We start from the raw sequence: 16,470 nt of genomic DNA, 5'->3' as shown, positions 1-16,470 counted from the left end.
GTTTGGAACCCAGTCTTCAAGTTGACCTTCGACTAGATGAGGAACTTAGCCACGCCTCATAGAGAAATTTCCACTCGAATTAGTAGAATTCATGAACATCAAACTTTGTTCTTAAAACAATCTAAGGGGATGCTTGTTTCACAGATTGGAATCGGAAATGGAAATGGAATCATAGACTCTGATTTTGGAATTAAACTTTTCAGTCAAATATCTAGCTTGGTTCACACATTAGAATTAGCATCATTCCAATTCCTGATGCTTGGTTTGATGAGTGTTTCGGAATTAAATGCAATTAAATTTCATAGTTACCCCTGATATAACAATTCTTATAAAACATTTAAAGTACCGGCTCTTTATGGATATTTTACTTTCAAACATTTAATTTATGATAAATATATCAATGTTTGTAAGTAAAACTGAAAAAGTGTTACAGTAATATGCTTACAAAAAGGAAATAGATAGGTTATCTATTTAAGATAAATTAAATATTTTTTTAAAAAAAAATGGCCCATAAAGTATTATTAAAGTATCATTTTTCCATAAAAGACCAGCTCTTTATAGTTTTCCTCTATTATAAGAACAGAGTGCCCATTTTCCCATAAACAAATTTATTTATCAGATAAAATAAAAATAAACTCATTTTCCAATAAAACACCAGCTCTTTATGACTTTTCTCCATTATAAGAACAGAGTACCCATTTTCCCATAAACAAATTTATTTATCGGATAAAATAAAAATAAACTCATTTTCCAATAAAACACCAGCTCTTTATGGCTTTCCTCCATAAATTATCCATTTTTCCATCAGCTAATTTATTAGTTGGATAAAATCAGAATAATGTTAAATCACAAAGCCTACAAAGTCTTGGATTTGGGTTTCCAATCTGTAATTGCAGATTTTGTGGCAAAGAATTGTTACGAAAAAATACCAACTTGTTCTGTTCTATCCTTCCAAAACCAGCGAAAGGAGAGATTAGGACGGCTCTAAGAACCAAAACAATGACAACCAAAGCCACACAATTGCATCCCAGAGAATTCAAATGCAGTCCAAAAAATCTCAAACGCTTACAATGCCATAAGTCCATTTGAGATTCAATCTTTAATCCCGACTATCTCGTCATCGTAATCAATACAAAAAACCAACCAATCAGAACTGATCCCTTTTCACTCCAATTCTAGGAATTCACCCATAATTCCAGAGCCACGACAGTTCAAATCAACACATCACTGATGCCGAGATTGAGGGTTTTCCTCAATTTTTCTTAGAGATCTTTCTCGTGGAAATCTTGTTGAACAATTTGCTCACTGAAGATATTTGCCCACTATTAATCCATTTAGATCTATTTTAGATCTATTTTTTTCAAGAGATTTTGGATTACAGATGAAGACTATATGATGAAGAATAATAGATAGTAAAACTGATGAAGAAGAAGAACAGAAAGAGCAGCGTGTGATGGAGAGAAAGAGAGGGTAAAGGAGTTTTATATGTGATGGGTATGTCCGTCAAAAATGTTGTATAAGGGAATGAGTTGAGGGTTTTGTCCAAAACCTCCCAATTTGTTCGGTAATGGAATAAGTCCCATTTTTAGAAATGATTCCAAAATTTGCATTCCAATAGGCTTAATCCAAGCAACAAATAAGGGGTTTATTTCATTATGTGATTCCCAAACCCTTTAACCAAGCAGCCCCTAATATGTTTCACGCAAGAAGAGTAAAAGCATAAAGAAGGAATTATCTCCTGTCTTGCGGCCTCGGGACGAAGACGAATAATAGAAGAATCTCCCTAATCTAAACAATGACTAGTCTCTCATCTCGTCGGTTTTCCCACCAAATAAGGAAAACAAAGAGATAAGGCAACTACTGAAGTTTCCTTCTTTCTTGTTTCCTAATGCTAGTAAACTACTAGTCACGAAAGGAAAGGCATTGGTTTAGCACATCTTGGAGCCGAATTTGCAATGATTCTCAAGGCTTCCCATGTGCACGGCATTTTCTCAAGAAAGTCACCACTTTTAGTATTTTTTGCTCCACTTCCTATAATTAGGTCCAAATACTAAATATAAGTATATTTCAACAATTAAAACAATATTTGGTAAGGACAAAGAGGGAAATTAACCATAAAATTAATAATAAATTATGCCCTATCAGCCATTCGCCGGTCATATTTCTTTGGCCTGAGGCGATTCACCGACAACCATCAAAATTGCAGAGACTCCTTCTTCGTTCCTCCTCCTCTTTCACTGTCTTCTTCTCGCTTGTTCCTTTTTCAGTCATTTAGTTGCCTCTTAGCAATTTCTCTGCATCTCTCTACAAACTTGGATAGAGAGTTTCTGACCCGATCTCCATAACCTACGCTCTCTTGTGTCACGCATCTTTTATAGTTTTATTCCCTCATGAGTTTATAAACCACACTAGTTAATAAAGGTTTCGAACTGCATGTCCTCGTGGTGCATCTCCATGCATGTCCTTGTGGAGTTGCTTTGAAGCATTTCATGATGATTTATAAAGCACAATTGATGATAGAGGCTAGCTAGATCTTGGTAGGACATCCATACAGCCATATCGGTTTCTCTTCATCCTTTTGCTGGTCAGACAGATCTTGGCGGGGCATCCGTGCAGCCATGCCAGTTTCTATCTTTTTGCTCCTTTCGCCTCCCACTTCTTACTTCTCTACATTGCGGCAATCGGATGACAGAGGAAGCAAGGTTATCGAGGTTTGTGTCATGAAACAGAATTTAGCTAAATAAAGCTGAAGGCGTGGAAGCAAGAATCATGCCTTTATCAAGAGGTGAAGGTGTGCACTCAGCAAAGAAGGCGTGAAAGTTAACGAATGAGGCAAGAGAAAGCGTGGAACCAGAATCACGCCTTTACAAGGAAACTGCTCAAGAAACGTGAACTCAGAGAGCAAGTGGACCTGCAACAGATTTTGTTAACCAAGCCACGTGGACAAGCTGGATTGGAAGAGCTGAGGAAATTAGTTGTTAGTTAGCTATATATAGTCAGGATCAGAGATGAGAAAAGTAGGAATTTGTTAGTTATTGTTGGGGATCATTCCCTGAGCATTGTCCCCTTCTGATTTGCTTCATTCTTGTTCATCCCCTTTTCCTTTTCCCGCTAATTCTGTAATCTCCTTGTTCTTATCAATATAATACCATTAAGTTGAATTCTTATCAGCTTCACTAGTAATATTGCTTATTATTGAATTCTGAGCAAGTTATCTTGTTAATTCAAACTGTGAACAACTCCATTGCCTGATTCTTGTTCCATACCATCACGGTGGTATCAGAGCGCAACTACGAGCCAGCGGGATGACTAAGACTCAGGAGGAGACACTGAGGAGGGATCTGACTGAGCTAGGAAGTGTAGTAAGAACCTTTGCCTATAGAAATGATGGGATAGAGCAGGTTGTGAGGACAAAGGAGCATAGCCAGGAGAGCACAGAGAAAGCCATTAAAAACTTATATCAAAAATATGAGGGAACGATGAACATGATGGCACAGATTATGTCCAAATTGAATGATAAAGGGAAGGAAGTAAGGGGGGAGCAGCTCTGGAAATGACCAGATAGTGGAGGTGGTTAAGGGAAAATATGAGAAAGCTGAGAGAAGACGGGGAACAAAACTGCCTAGGATGGACTTTTCCTTGTTTGATGGGACAAATCCCAGGGAATGAGTTAAGAGAGCTAATAAGTATTTTCAGATCCATGGAGTAGAGGAAGAATTGAAGTCTGATATTGCATAGCTCTACCTTAAGGACAGAACAGATATTTGGTTCCATGGAATGTTTTCTGAAAGAAGGGCAGTTCCATGGAATGAGCTGGCCATGGTAGTTTGTGAAAGATTTGGAGAGGAAAATCCACAGGAGGCCATCGAGGAGTTCAACAAACTGGTGCAGACTGACAGTGTAGCAGAATACCTGGAAAAATTTGAGATGTTGAAATCCCTGGTAATGTCCTCCCTCCTTGGACAACCTAATTCCTATTACAGATCTTGTTTCCTTAGTGGCCTGAAGGATGAAATTGTCAACATGGTCAGAATGACCAAACCTCTCACTTTAGCAGATGCTATTGAGACTGCCAAATTGCAGGAGAAAAACTTAGAAGCCATTAGGAAGGCACAGGGAAAAGGTATACAGAAATATCCCACCTCACCACATTTGCAAAACACTACCCCATCAAACAAGATGAAATGGCCTAATAACCAGAAACTAGAACTCAATACCAACAAAAATACCAAGTTAGGGGTTCCATCAGCCAACCAATATAAAGGAATCACCCCTTCTGAATTCAGCTATGGGAGGGAGGAGGGGTTGTGTTTCAAGTGTGTTGAACCCTATACTCTAGGACATACTTGCAAACAGGCTCACATACACTACATATTGGTAGATAAGCCTGTTGGATCTAATGACCTACTTGAAGGGCAAGAGGGGAATGCTGAAGAGTTTAGTGACTGTCCTAAAGGAGAACTTAGCAATGAGAATATAGAGGTCTCCATTCATGCCTTAGCAGGGGGGAAATGAGCACAAGACCATCAAAATGAGAGGTAGGCTTGCAGAAAGGGAATTACTAATACTTATTGATAGTGGCAGTACCCACTATTTCATAGATGAGAAGCTGGCACAAGATTTAAAGATCCAGACTACTGGAGCAACCTTGATAGTTAATGTGGTCAATGGAGAGAAGCTAGGATCCAGGTAGCTCCAACAGGAGGTGAGATGGGAAATGCAAGGGCATAACTTCCATCACCAATTCAACACACTCAAACTGGGCAGTTGTGACATGGTGCTTGGAGTTGATTGGTTGGCCAAATACAGTCCCATTGAGTTTGACTTCAAACAGTTGACTATGAAGCTCTTGAAGGGGAAGGAGCCAGTGATATTGAAGGGAGAAGTAGAGAAATTGAAGTTGAAGGCCATCAAGGGAAGCAGACTAGCTAATCGGAGGAGGAAACAGGCTTATGGAATCACTGCCCAACTCTATGGTGGAGGAGGATAGATTGGGTTATGAGCAGATGCCAGCAAAAATAAAGGAACTGTTGGGACAGTTTGAGAAGGTATTTTCTGAACCACAAGGCATGCCTCCAGTCAGGAGTCATGACCATGCCATTCCCTTAAAAGAAGGAGCAGCTCCATTTCAGAACAGGCCATATAGGTGTCCCTATGTACAAAAGGCTAAGATAGAGAAGTTGGTCAAGGAAATGCTACAGATGGGAATCATCCAGGCCAGCAACAGCTCTTTTGCATCTCCAGTTTTGCTGGTAAAGAAGAATGATGGTAGCTGGAGGTTCTGTGTTGACTATAGGCAGCTCAATGAGCTGACAATAAAAGGCAAGTTTCCAATGCCTCTGATAGATGAGTTGATTGATGAGCTGCAAGGCTCTAAGTTCTTCACCAAGATAAACTTAAGGTCTGGTTACCATCAAATAAGAGTCAAGGTTGAGGACAGACACAAAACAGCATTCAGAACCCACGCTACCTTTCAGAGCCTCATAAACCATATCTTTAGAGAGCAACTCAGGCAGTATGTTCTAGTGTTCTTTGATGATATCCTAGTATACAGTCCCACCTCGAACAGTCACCTGAACATGTTACCACAGTGCTAAACATCTTGAAGGAGCACTAGCTTTATGCTAAAAGAAGCAAATGCTCATTTGCTCAGACAGAAGTGGAGTACTTAGGCCACATTATCTCTGAACATGGGGTAATGGCTGACTCTTAAAGGTGGAAGGCAATCTGGGATGGCCAAAACCAACTACAGTGAAGCCACTAAAGGGATTCCTAGGGTTGACAGGATACTACAGGAAGTTTGTGAAGGGGTACGGATCCATAGCAAAGCCACTCATCATGCTGCTGAAGAAGGATGGTTTTCTATGGAATGCAGAAGCTGATGAGGCATTTCAAAGACTAAAATTGGCAATGTGCAACACTCTTGTGCTGGCACTGCCTGATTTCACTAAACCATTTAGAATTGAGACTGATGCTAACCATTTAGAATTGAGACTGTGCTGATGCAGGACAAGAGACCTTTGGCATACCTGAGCCAGAGTCTAGGACCTAGGAACCCGGGGCTCTCCATCTATGAAAAAGAGCTACTAGCCTTGGTAATGGCAGTAACTAAATGGAGACACTATTTCGAAGGACATCACTTCATAATAAGGACTGACCATCAGAGCCTTAAGTACTTACTAGATCAGAGGGTTATCACCACACTTCAACAGAAATGGCTAACCAAACTGTTGGGACTGAGTTATGAGATCCAGTACAAGAAAGGGAGACAGAATGTGGTTGCAGATGCATTATCCAAGACAGCCAGCAATGAAGAAGGAGACTGTGCTGCACTGGTCTGTGTCATTCCAAAATGGATGAAGGAGGTGATTGGAAGCTATGAAGGGGATGGAAAAGCTCAGGACCTCATCAGGAAACTGCTGCTTAACCCTGACAGCCAACCAGATTTCACTTACCAAGATGGTGTGCTCAGATGCAAAGGTAGGATAGTGGTGGGCATAAAGGGGGGAGTAAGGAAGAAAATCATTACTGCAATACATGACTCACAACTGGGAGGACACTCTGGAATACAGGCAAGCTATCTGAGGACCAGATAGCTATTCCATTGGCCAAGAATGCACAAGGACATCAAAGACACTGTATTGCAGTGTGATACATGTAGAAAATGTAAAGATGAACACACTGCTTATCCAGGTCTTCTGCAACCTCTCGGCCCCAGTATTCATGGAGCCATGTGACTATGGACTTCATTGAAGGACTACAAGTATCTGAGAAAAATGACACCATTATGGTGGTGGTGGACAGGTTCACCAAATCAGCACACTTTATCAGTCTCTCCTACCCTTTTGATGCACCAACAGTGGATAGAATTTTCTTGGACCAAATCTATAAGCTACATGGAGTACCCCTGAGCATGCTTTCTGATAGGGACAAGGTGTTCACCAACCATTTCTGGACTGAACTCTTCACCCTGTTGGGAACTGAACTGAAGCTGAGTACTGCTTACCACTCCCAAACAGCAATCTAAGAGGGTAAACCAGGTGCTGGAAATGTATTTGAGATGCATGACACACTTAGAACCTAAAAGATGGAATGCTTGGCTTTCCCTTGCTGAGTAGTGGTACAACACTACCTACCACACAGCTATACAGATTAGCCCATTTGAGGCCTTATATGGAATGGCTTCTCCTCAGCTAGCACTGGGGCCTTACTCACACTCGAGAGTGGCTACAGTGGAGGATCACTTGAAGGATAGACAGATGATGGATGGAATACTCAAGAAAAACTTACAGGAGGCTCGGGATAGGATGAAGTTTTATGCTGATCAGAACAGAAGTGAAAGGACATTTAATGTGGGAGACTGGGTCTACTTGAGGCTACAGCCATATAGGCAAATGTCTATGGAATTAAGGGGCAACACCAAGCTGTCTGCTAGGTACTTTGGTCCATATCAAGTGATTCAGAAGATAGGGAAGGTTGCATATAAGCTGAAGCTACTTGAGGGATCCAAAGTTCACCCTGTGTTTCATGTATCATTGTTGAAGAGAAAGGTAGGGGAAATGCAATTCCTGTACTCCAACTACCAAACATGGATGGGAAGGGTCATTTGAGGGTGGAGTCAACAGCTATTCTAGATCGTAAAATCATCAAGAGGAGGAATGTAGCAGCTGTGCAATGGCTCATCCATTGGTGGGGAACCACACCCGCTAAGGCCACATAGGAGGATGCAGAAAAGATTGAGAGGGAGTTTCCTGAATTTCAATCTTGAGGACAAGATTGATTGAAGGGGGAGCAATTGTCATGAAACAGAATTTCGCTAAATAAAGCTGAAGGCGTGGAAGCAAGAATTGAAGGCGTGTACTCAGCAAAGAAGGCGTGAAAGTTAACGAATGAGGCAAGAGAAAGCATGGAACCAGGATCACGCCTTTACTGAGAAACTGCTCAAGAAACGTGAGTTTAGAGAGCAAGTGGACCTGCAACAGATTCTGTTAACCAAGCCACGTGGACAAGTTGGATTGGAAGAGCTAAGGAAATTAGTTGTTAGTTAGCTATATATAGTCAGGATCAGAGATGAGAAAAGTAGGAATTTGTTAGTCATTGTTAGGGATCATTCCCTGAGCATTGTCCCCTTCTGATTTGCTTCATTCTTGTTCATCCCCTTTTCCTTTTCCCGCCAATTCTGTAATCTCCTTATTCTGATCAATGTAGTACCATTAAGTTGAATTCTTATCGGCTTCATTATTACTATTGCTTATTATTGAATTTTGAGCAAGTTATCTTGTTAATTCAAACTGTGAACAACTCCATTGCCCAGTTCCTGTTCGGTACCATCTTAGTTTGCCTCCATTTACCTTTTCTTCTCCGCACCGATTCTTCCCGTCTTTAGTCGTGTTGCCTCCCAAGACGTTCTCTCAAATCTCAATCAATTTCTATCTCTTTCATAAAAACATGCTGTGAAATTTAATTTACAATTTTGATTCTTAATTTGGGATTTAACTTAGAAACTGGTTTGCCATCTATTTACCATCCTCAAATTACCTCTGAGATCGAAATTAAAGCATCAGATATCTTGAAATTACCTCTTCTCGAAGCGCAAATTAAAGCATCCAAGATGGGTGATTTAATAGGGTAAAATATATGGTGGTAATGTTTGAGGCTTGATGCTGATGTGGTGAATCATCTATAGCTCGAGTTGCTAGAGGCTTCAGGTGAAGAAAAAAGAAATACGGTCACTTTTACAGCTGGTTTTGATGTTGATTTCTTTTGTTTACTTTTATTATTTTCTTTTTTTTATTTCATGTTTGCATTTGTGTCTGAGACTTCATATTTTCTGATTGTGTCGGCTTCACTAACAATAATTATGCTATTTAGGTATGAGTTAATGTTTATGACAATTAGTTTGTGTTGTTCCCTGAAGTATTTTGCAATTAATTAGATGGTGATTTATGAAACAATTTAGTAAGATGGTATTTTAATTACAGATTCTGTTGAAATTAAGTTGTTGCTGGTGGCAATGGATTCCTTGTCCCTTAAAAAAAATGTTACCTCTTTTTTTGCGCATTCTATTTATAATATAGAATTTGTAAGAAATGATGTGAAATCTATGAATCTTTTGGGATTTTTCCATTTTTAGTCTTCGTAATTTATCCCTATGCAATTTACTTGGTAGGAAAAATCTCTTCTTTGACTGTAATTATTTTTGCTTGTATACAATGAATTTCAGTGTATATTTAAGCTAGGTTCTGATTTACTTTTCTGGGTTTTTTTTAATATAAGTTTGTATTGGTTTGTGTAATTCATATGTGAATTGACTAAATAAGTAGACTAATTTTAGCAAAATTTGAACCTTTTTGGTAATGGGATTGTTGCTCTTCAGTTCACTGTTCACCAGTTAGCTTAATCTAGATTATTTTGATGTTCAATGCAGTTCAAATTTCTGTTCTTTTTTTGTTACTATAACATCCCAATTTGAGGGACTATACAGCATAGGTGTTCACTGATATTTCTCATTGAGGACAACGTTCTTTAGTTGATTCCTTACAATAATTTCTACTCACTCTTTTTTTTGGTATGATGTCATTCGACTTCCTGGAACTATGTTTGTTCTTGTTGCAGGTCCTTATCATGGAGCTGGAGATGTATGGAGGATAATGGCAGAATTGCCAATACTCATACGTATGAATCTCCTTGAATTGGGTTGTAAACAAGATTTACGCTCCATATCTTGATGAAAAGTGAGTTTTACGGTGCTATTGTCTCATAATTTACTTGCTTCTATGACATTTTTTCAATATGGTTTATGTGTTTTCTAAAGGATTAAATTTAAGACTAAAGGATGCGATTAGTAAAACTAAAATCTAAAAATTGAAATTTGAAATTTGAATCCATTAAATTACTGAATTGTTAAGTATTAAATCAAATACATTTGAATATATATCACGTTCAGTGATAAGTAAATAACTTATCACTTATTTTTTGGGAGTAAGGCTTGTCTAAGAAATTTAGCGCCACTTAATTAATACTAATGTTTAATTTTTTATTATTAAATATGTTTGAACATATTAAAAGTTGAATCTAGTAAATTTAAGTACTGAATTGGGTTATTAAACGAGGTCTAATTACTTTATTTCGTTGCATTACTCTTTGAAGATAGAGGTCAGCTTTAAGATGTTGGTAATCAGACATGGAGCCCCGTGGTCGGCAAGTGAACATGTTTCGACTTTTTTGTTAAATTAGCACTCCATTGTTTCACATTCTGTCCATTGTTTCACATGCTGTCAATCTTCTTTTTCTCTGTATCTCAATGTTTAAAAAAATATTATTCATGTCTCCAATTTTAACTACATTTTCCTTACCTAGTAGATGTGGTGAATGTCTTCCAAGCGTTAATTCCTGAAGTCCATTTATGTTGCAATCCATGTGCTCCCTTGATTGAAAAGGCTTCTACTTTGATAATGGTTCGAGGTGCTTATTACCGGTGTAAAAGATATTATTTGTCTAAAATATATGAATTTGGTGATACTATGTTAACCCTTCTATAGGTGTCTTGCCTTCAACTTTGGTTTTTCCTGGCTATGATATATTCTAGGGTAAAATACCAAAAAACTCCCAGTAATTTACTAAATGTTTAATTTAACTTCCTCTGGTTTGGAAATCTACATTACAACTCCCTATGGTTTCAACTAATTTAAAAATTGGACGGAAAGCATCCAATCTAACGGTTATACATGAAATGTCAATATTGTCCCTATATAAATGAATTCCCTATGATATGTCGAATGTTCAATTTAACTCCCTGTAGTTTGAAAAAATTACACTATAACTCCCTGTGATTTCGACTAAATTGAAAATTGAATGGAAAGCATCTTACATATAGTAGGGGCAATATTAACATTTTACACACAACCGTTAGATTGGATGCTTTCTATCTAATTTTCAATTCAGTCAATACCACATGGAGTTAGTGTAGATTTCCAAATTAGAGGGAGTTAAATTGAACATTTATCAAACTACGGAAAGTTTTTTGGTATTTTGCCTTATATTCTACTAGAATTGTTTCTGGTACACGTGAGTAGTAATTGCCAAAATAATCAAAATTTTCAGTTGTATGTCTCGTACATGCTATTTCCGTTTCGATTTTAATCATTATGTTACCACTTTGGGCCATGTGTGTGAGTATTCAGTCTTCAGTTAATCAAGTTTATCTGCTTAGTTCTCTGGGGGGAAGATTTTGTCCGGAGATGGCAAAATAGGCGGGTGGAAGGGATTTGCTTGAATTTGAGATGGGACCGAATAATATAGGTTTAGCCCCAACCTTATCCATATGTGTTTCGAAACTAATTTGGGCAGGATCATTTTGGAATGGGTTTAAATTGATTCCATCCAATATCCAAATCTATTTGTTGTATTCTTTTTTCCTTTTATTTTTTTATTTTTTATATAATTTTAATATTTTTTATTTATTAAATTTCTTTTAGTCTTATTGTGAATTTATATTTTCCTGAATTCTTTTCTCCCTCAAATTTTCTTTTATTTATTTTCTATGTATATATATTTTTTAATCTTTGACTTCCAATGTTGCTAAATTTTAGTTGAGAAAAAAATAAGTCTTATAAAAACTTAAAAGGACTTGTATTTATGAGTATAAAGAAATGGCATTTGGAACTATGGCCTTGCTTGGTAGGCAAGTTTTTTGCCAAGTTTATCTGCTACAAGTTTTTTAAAAACTTTAACTATAGTAATCTCAAAAGGCTTTTAAAAAATTTTAAACTATACACTTCAAAATATTAAAAAATTTACATACTTCAAAAATTTTTTAAACAACTTCTACAATAAACTACAGTAAAGTTTTAGACAAACACCCAAAAAACTCACTTACCAAACGGGGCCTATAAGCCATCACAAAACTACCAAAGGCTGGACAAAGTATGTTTTTTAATAAAATTATAGATTAATGACTTCCATATTACTCCCAATATTCATTTTGATCAGTATTCTACTAGAAAAGGAGTTCAAAACCATTTACAAGTCTAAAAGCGCCTCCACCATCCCCGTTTAGGCCTGACTGCACAACTATTGAGTTTTCATCTCAAAACAAGAAGTTTCTTTTGACATTTTTCAAAATGCACTCTAAATTGAGACTGGCGACAAAATTTTTACGAAAAAATGGAAATTTTTTTTTTTAAAAAACTAATTTCTAAGGGACAAAAAAGTTCAGGAAACTAGAAGAATAACTATGGTTCACTTGAGTTATTAAAAGCTATACACAATTATCAACTTAAATTTACTAAATACCTACATTATCATATATAGTTACTAATTATTAAATAAAATAATGCTGTCATTACCATAAAGGCCTATAGCATTAGCAATAAATGATTTTAGAATAAAGTGTACGTTCTAATTCTATTTTATATGAGATAAAAAAGTATATATAAGAATAAAATCATCATATCTTACATAATACAATACAAATCTCGGTACACAAAGGAAGTAGCGGTGTTTAGTTCAATACAATAAAAAAAAACAAATACCTATCAAATAATATTATGAAATGCAAAAACATAAAGAAGCAAGCATTTTCACCATATTTTCAATAAACATTTTCATCCTATATTGATCCACTGCAGTGACCAGATGATTGGGCCAAAGCTGGACTTTACGTGCTTCTAATTTTTCCTTCAATTTTTTTCCCTATGGCTGGCTTCGGTACAAATGCCCATCTTCTGTTTAGTGCAGCCGCATCTCCGAGAGTCTTCCCTTTACTTTTAGCCGTATCTTTCTCTGACTCTTCCCTTCATTTTTTTTCCCAATTTCCGTTTCTCACTTTTTTCACCTCCTTCACGGCCAAATAATGAAGAAATTGAAGAGTCGGCCGTCACCTTTATTCTTTCTTTTGCTTTCCCTTTCCCGCTGTTATTGTCTTCCTCCAATAGCTTGTCGTCACCTTTGTTTTGAGCCGCAGCCGGACGATGAAGAAATTGAAGAACCGATCGGGTTGTTTCTCCAAATAATTACTTCAAAATCTAGAGTGAAGCTCAAAAAGTAGTGATGGATCACGCAGAAATTGCTGGTGTGGTTCTCCCTTTATCCCCACTTTCCCCTAAATCTTGTCTTTGTGGCTGAAAAAGGAAACAAGAAAGCATGGGAAAGGACTGCAACAGCCGTATAGCTGTGGTGGACCACCGTTTGTAATTGTAGGACAATAATTTACTTATATAATTGCACTTTGTGGCCTTTTGTTCTCTGTTTGAATTTTGTTTGGTTTTGTAAAAGGCTCTGCAACAGTCGTAGCTAGCTGTGGTGAGATGCCTTTTGTGTCCTTTCGGTGTCTGTTCATTTTTTGTTTGGTTTGGCTTCCTAGTTGCTGTTTAAACCTGTTTACCAGTACATATCCGAGTCGAATCCGAGAATTTGGCCGTTATCTTGCTACATGGTTCTAATTCGGACGATATCGGCTGATTCGGAGCGATTCAAATCGGATATGATGTATTCGGCTTTTCGGGTATCGGTATCGGAACGGTAGCTGCCGTTCCGATTATGACTCGGCCGAGTTGGCGAACCTTGCTCTCAATCACTTTTTTTTTAATCTCTCATTATCTTATCTTTTAGGTATTTCCACTCCTGATTTGCAGATACTTTTCCACTCTTTTAGATTTTTGTCACCCAACAACTATTCTTGCACAACTATTTGCAATTCTTGCAGGGAAGTTTGTGAAGAGTATGCTCATGAAGTGGAAAAACTGGCTTTCAAGTTATTGGAGCTCATAGCTCTGAGCTTGGGGTTGCCAAAGAACACTTGGGATCCTCGGTTGCATGTTTCGTGTTCCAACCCAATGCCACCTCTAGTATTGCGCCAAGTGTCCTGCTATATTTGTACTTTAATTTTCTAATAATTCAAATTGGTTTGGTTTAACACAAATTTTCTCTATCCTCTAAAACTTTGAACCAAAATTAACACACCGATCTAATTCATATACCAATACTTTTGAGTTAACTGCCTTCAAACTCCATCTGACGTTGATTGCTTTGAAAAAGCCAAAAAGAGAAAAGTCCCTGAATGTAGTGTTGTCATCTCCACTCCGATAAGGTCCACACTTCAACGACGTCGTCCTTTTGATTCCTCCACCAGCTCCGCCATTCCACGCAGGCAAATCTCCACTGCCGATTATCAGGGTCAATCATTATCCACCTTGTCCTAGCCCCGATTTGGCTTTGGCGGTTGGTCGGCATAACGATGGTGTGGCTTTGACCATTCTTGCTCAAGATGATGTTGGAGGACTTGAAGTAAAGAGGAAAAATGACGGAGAGTGGATTCTTGTGAAACCAATTCCTAATGCTTATATCATCAATATTGGTGACATTATCCAGGTACCAACATCAGAAATGACAAAAAGGCTAATTATACTAATAATTCAGCTGATTGTTTTGTCGGATTGTGCGCAGGTGTGGAGCAATGACAAATATGAAAGTGTAGAACACAGGGCGATTTTGAATTCTGAGACGGAAAGGTTTTCCATTCCATTCTTCTTCAACCCAGCACATTATATACTTGGGTTGAGCCCTTGGAGGAACTGATCAATGAGCAAAATCCTCGCAAGTATAAGGCCTATAACTGCGGAAAGTATTTTGCAACCCGAAAGCGCGGTAATTTGAAGGAACTTTATGCTGAAAATGTGCAAATTTGTCATTTCAAGATTGATAACTGAGAAGCTGCTGTACTGGTGCATGCTTGTCGTAAAACATGTAATCTGTTTTCAGCCATTCACCTTGCCCTGGAAGACTACTTCTTCTGTATCTGTAAATCAATGAAGACTAAAACAGTAAAGCAGATTATGTCAAATGATAATTGTATTGTATTTCTTGCATTGGCTTACTTTTCTCTGAAATTAAACATGACAAGTCAATTGAAGCCTGCCGCCGCTTGCTAACTAGCACTTTCACCCGTGCAATGCACGGGATCATTTATTCATCAATTTGATACTTTAAGATAATTCAAAGATAACGTAAAATAAATTAAATAAAAAAAGTTATCAAAAAATTAAATAAATTAAATTCCATCCAAATAAAATATTTGATATCTTACATGAGTTCAGGGTTATATGTTCATAGAAAAAACGTAAAAAGTTATGGGTTCATTAATAAAAAAAAACTAGAAAACAATATAGAGGATGATTACAAGAAAATAAATTACAAGGAAAAAGTACAAAAATTCCTTCTAGTTTCTTCAATCCAACTAATGTCCTAAATGCAACAAAGAATAAAGATTATGAACACACATGTTCGAATTGATACCGCAAAGCGTAAAACCAAAAAAAAAAATTCCTACCATACAAACCAGCTATTGAATCAGCCTACCTAGTTTAAGAAAGAGAAAGGGAATGAAATGTTTTGACTCAGCAATATCTATTGTAGATAAACACAAATGAAAGAAAAATGGACAGAACATATAATCAGTTACGGCTACTATACCATATACACTCAAAAAGTGTATATAATGAAATCAAAATATTCACTTAACTTCCATGTGGTTTGCATAAATATTCATTTTATCCTCTGTGATTTTTGCATTTATCCACGTAATCTTCCTATAAATTTATACAAGGTAGCCAAATCATTGTTTGATTTAAAATGCAAGTTACATAAGTCCTTCATAGCAAATGAATGAGATAAAATATGAATAAAAGAATGTTTGTCGTGTTTCAAAAATCTAACTTTTTAAAAATTATAATTTGATTGTAATGTTTGTATTTTTCTTTCCAATTTTATTCGTTAATATTTAAAATTTGAATTTGAATGTAACATGCACATAATTTAAGGAAGTGACAATCTTGAAAAAAAGATTAAAAAGAGTTTTGACTTTTTTAACATGACAAACATTTTAGAATATTCCAAACTCGAAAGTATGACATTTTTAATGGAACAAAAGGAGTGAAATACTAAACTTTGGAAGTGGTTACATTTCTGAATGCCACTGTGGTGGGGAGAAAGAATTTCCCCCTTTATGGGGAGAAAAAACTTGAAGATAACACCTATTGGCTCAGAAATTAATGCGACAAATAATTGGGCATGCAGGCAGCAGGCATTTCAAAATTAACTGGGTTACCGGGTTAAAGGTTAAAAATAGCAGGTACATAGATTCATTGGATAATTTCAGAAACTTTCTCTGAGGTTTCTAATACTTTCACTGACTTTCCCTGAGAGTAAAGTTTTCATATATAGTTAGTGAAAATGGTTTCTTTTAAGAGTTACTAAGTCCCTAAAATGATTTCGGAAACTTCTTCATTAGATTATTTTATTTTGTAAAAGGAAAATGATCGGTTTCATCCTTCACATTTCACAAGAATATTCTTGTCATCCCTCACTTTTAAAACGAAACAATTTCGTCCTTGACATTTAAAAACTGAAGTTCTTACATTCCTGAACCCAAATTTCAATTTGAATCAAACCACCAATCAACCTGATTAGAAA

At 36.9% G+C, this 16,470-nt stretch overlaps 1 pseudogene; it reads left to right on the top strand.

Moving 5' to 3' along the window:
- The first annotated feature begins 7,178 nt into the window (after positions 1 to 7,178).
- Positions 7,179 to 14,708, top strand: LOC113750464 (annotated as a pseudogene).
- The last annotated feature ends 1,762 nt before the right edge of the window (positions 14,709 to 16,470 follow it).

The sequence above is a fragment of the Coffea eugenioides genome, chromosome 10 (assembly GCF_003713205.1).
Source record: "Coffea eugenioides isolate CCC68of chromosome 10, Ceug_1.0, whole genome shotgun sequence".
NCBI classification, from domain to species: Eukaryota; Viridiplantae; Streptophyta; class Magnoliopsida; order Gentianales; family Rubiaceae; genus Coffea; species Coffea eugenioides.
This window is presented reverse-complemented; position numbering and strand designations above follow the sequence as displayed.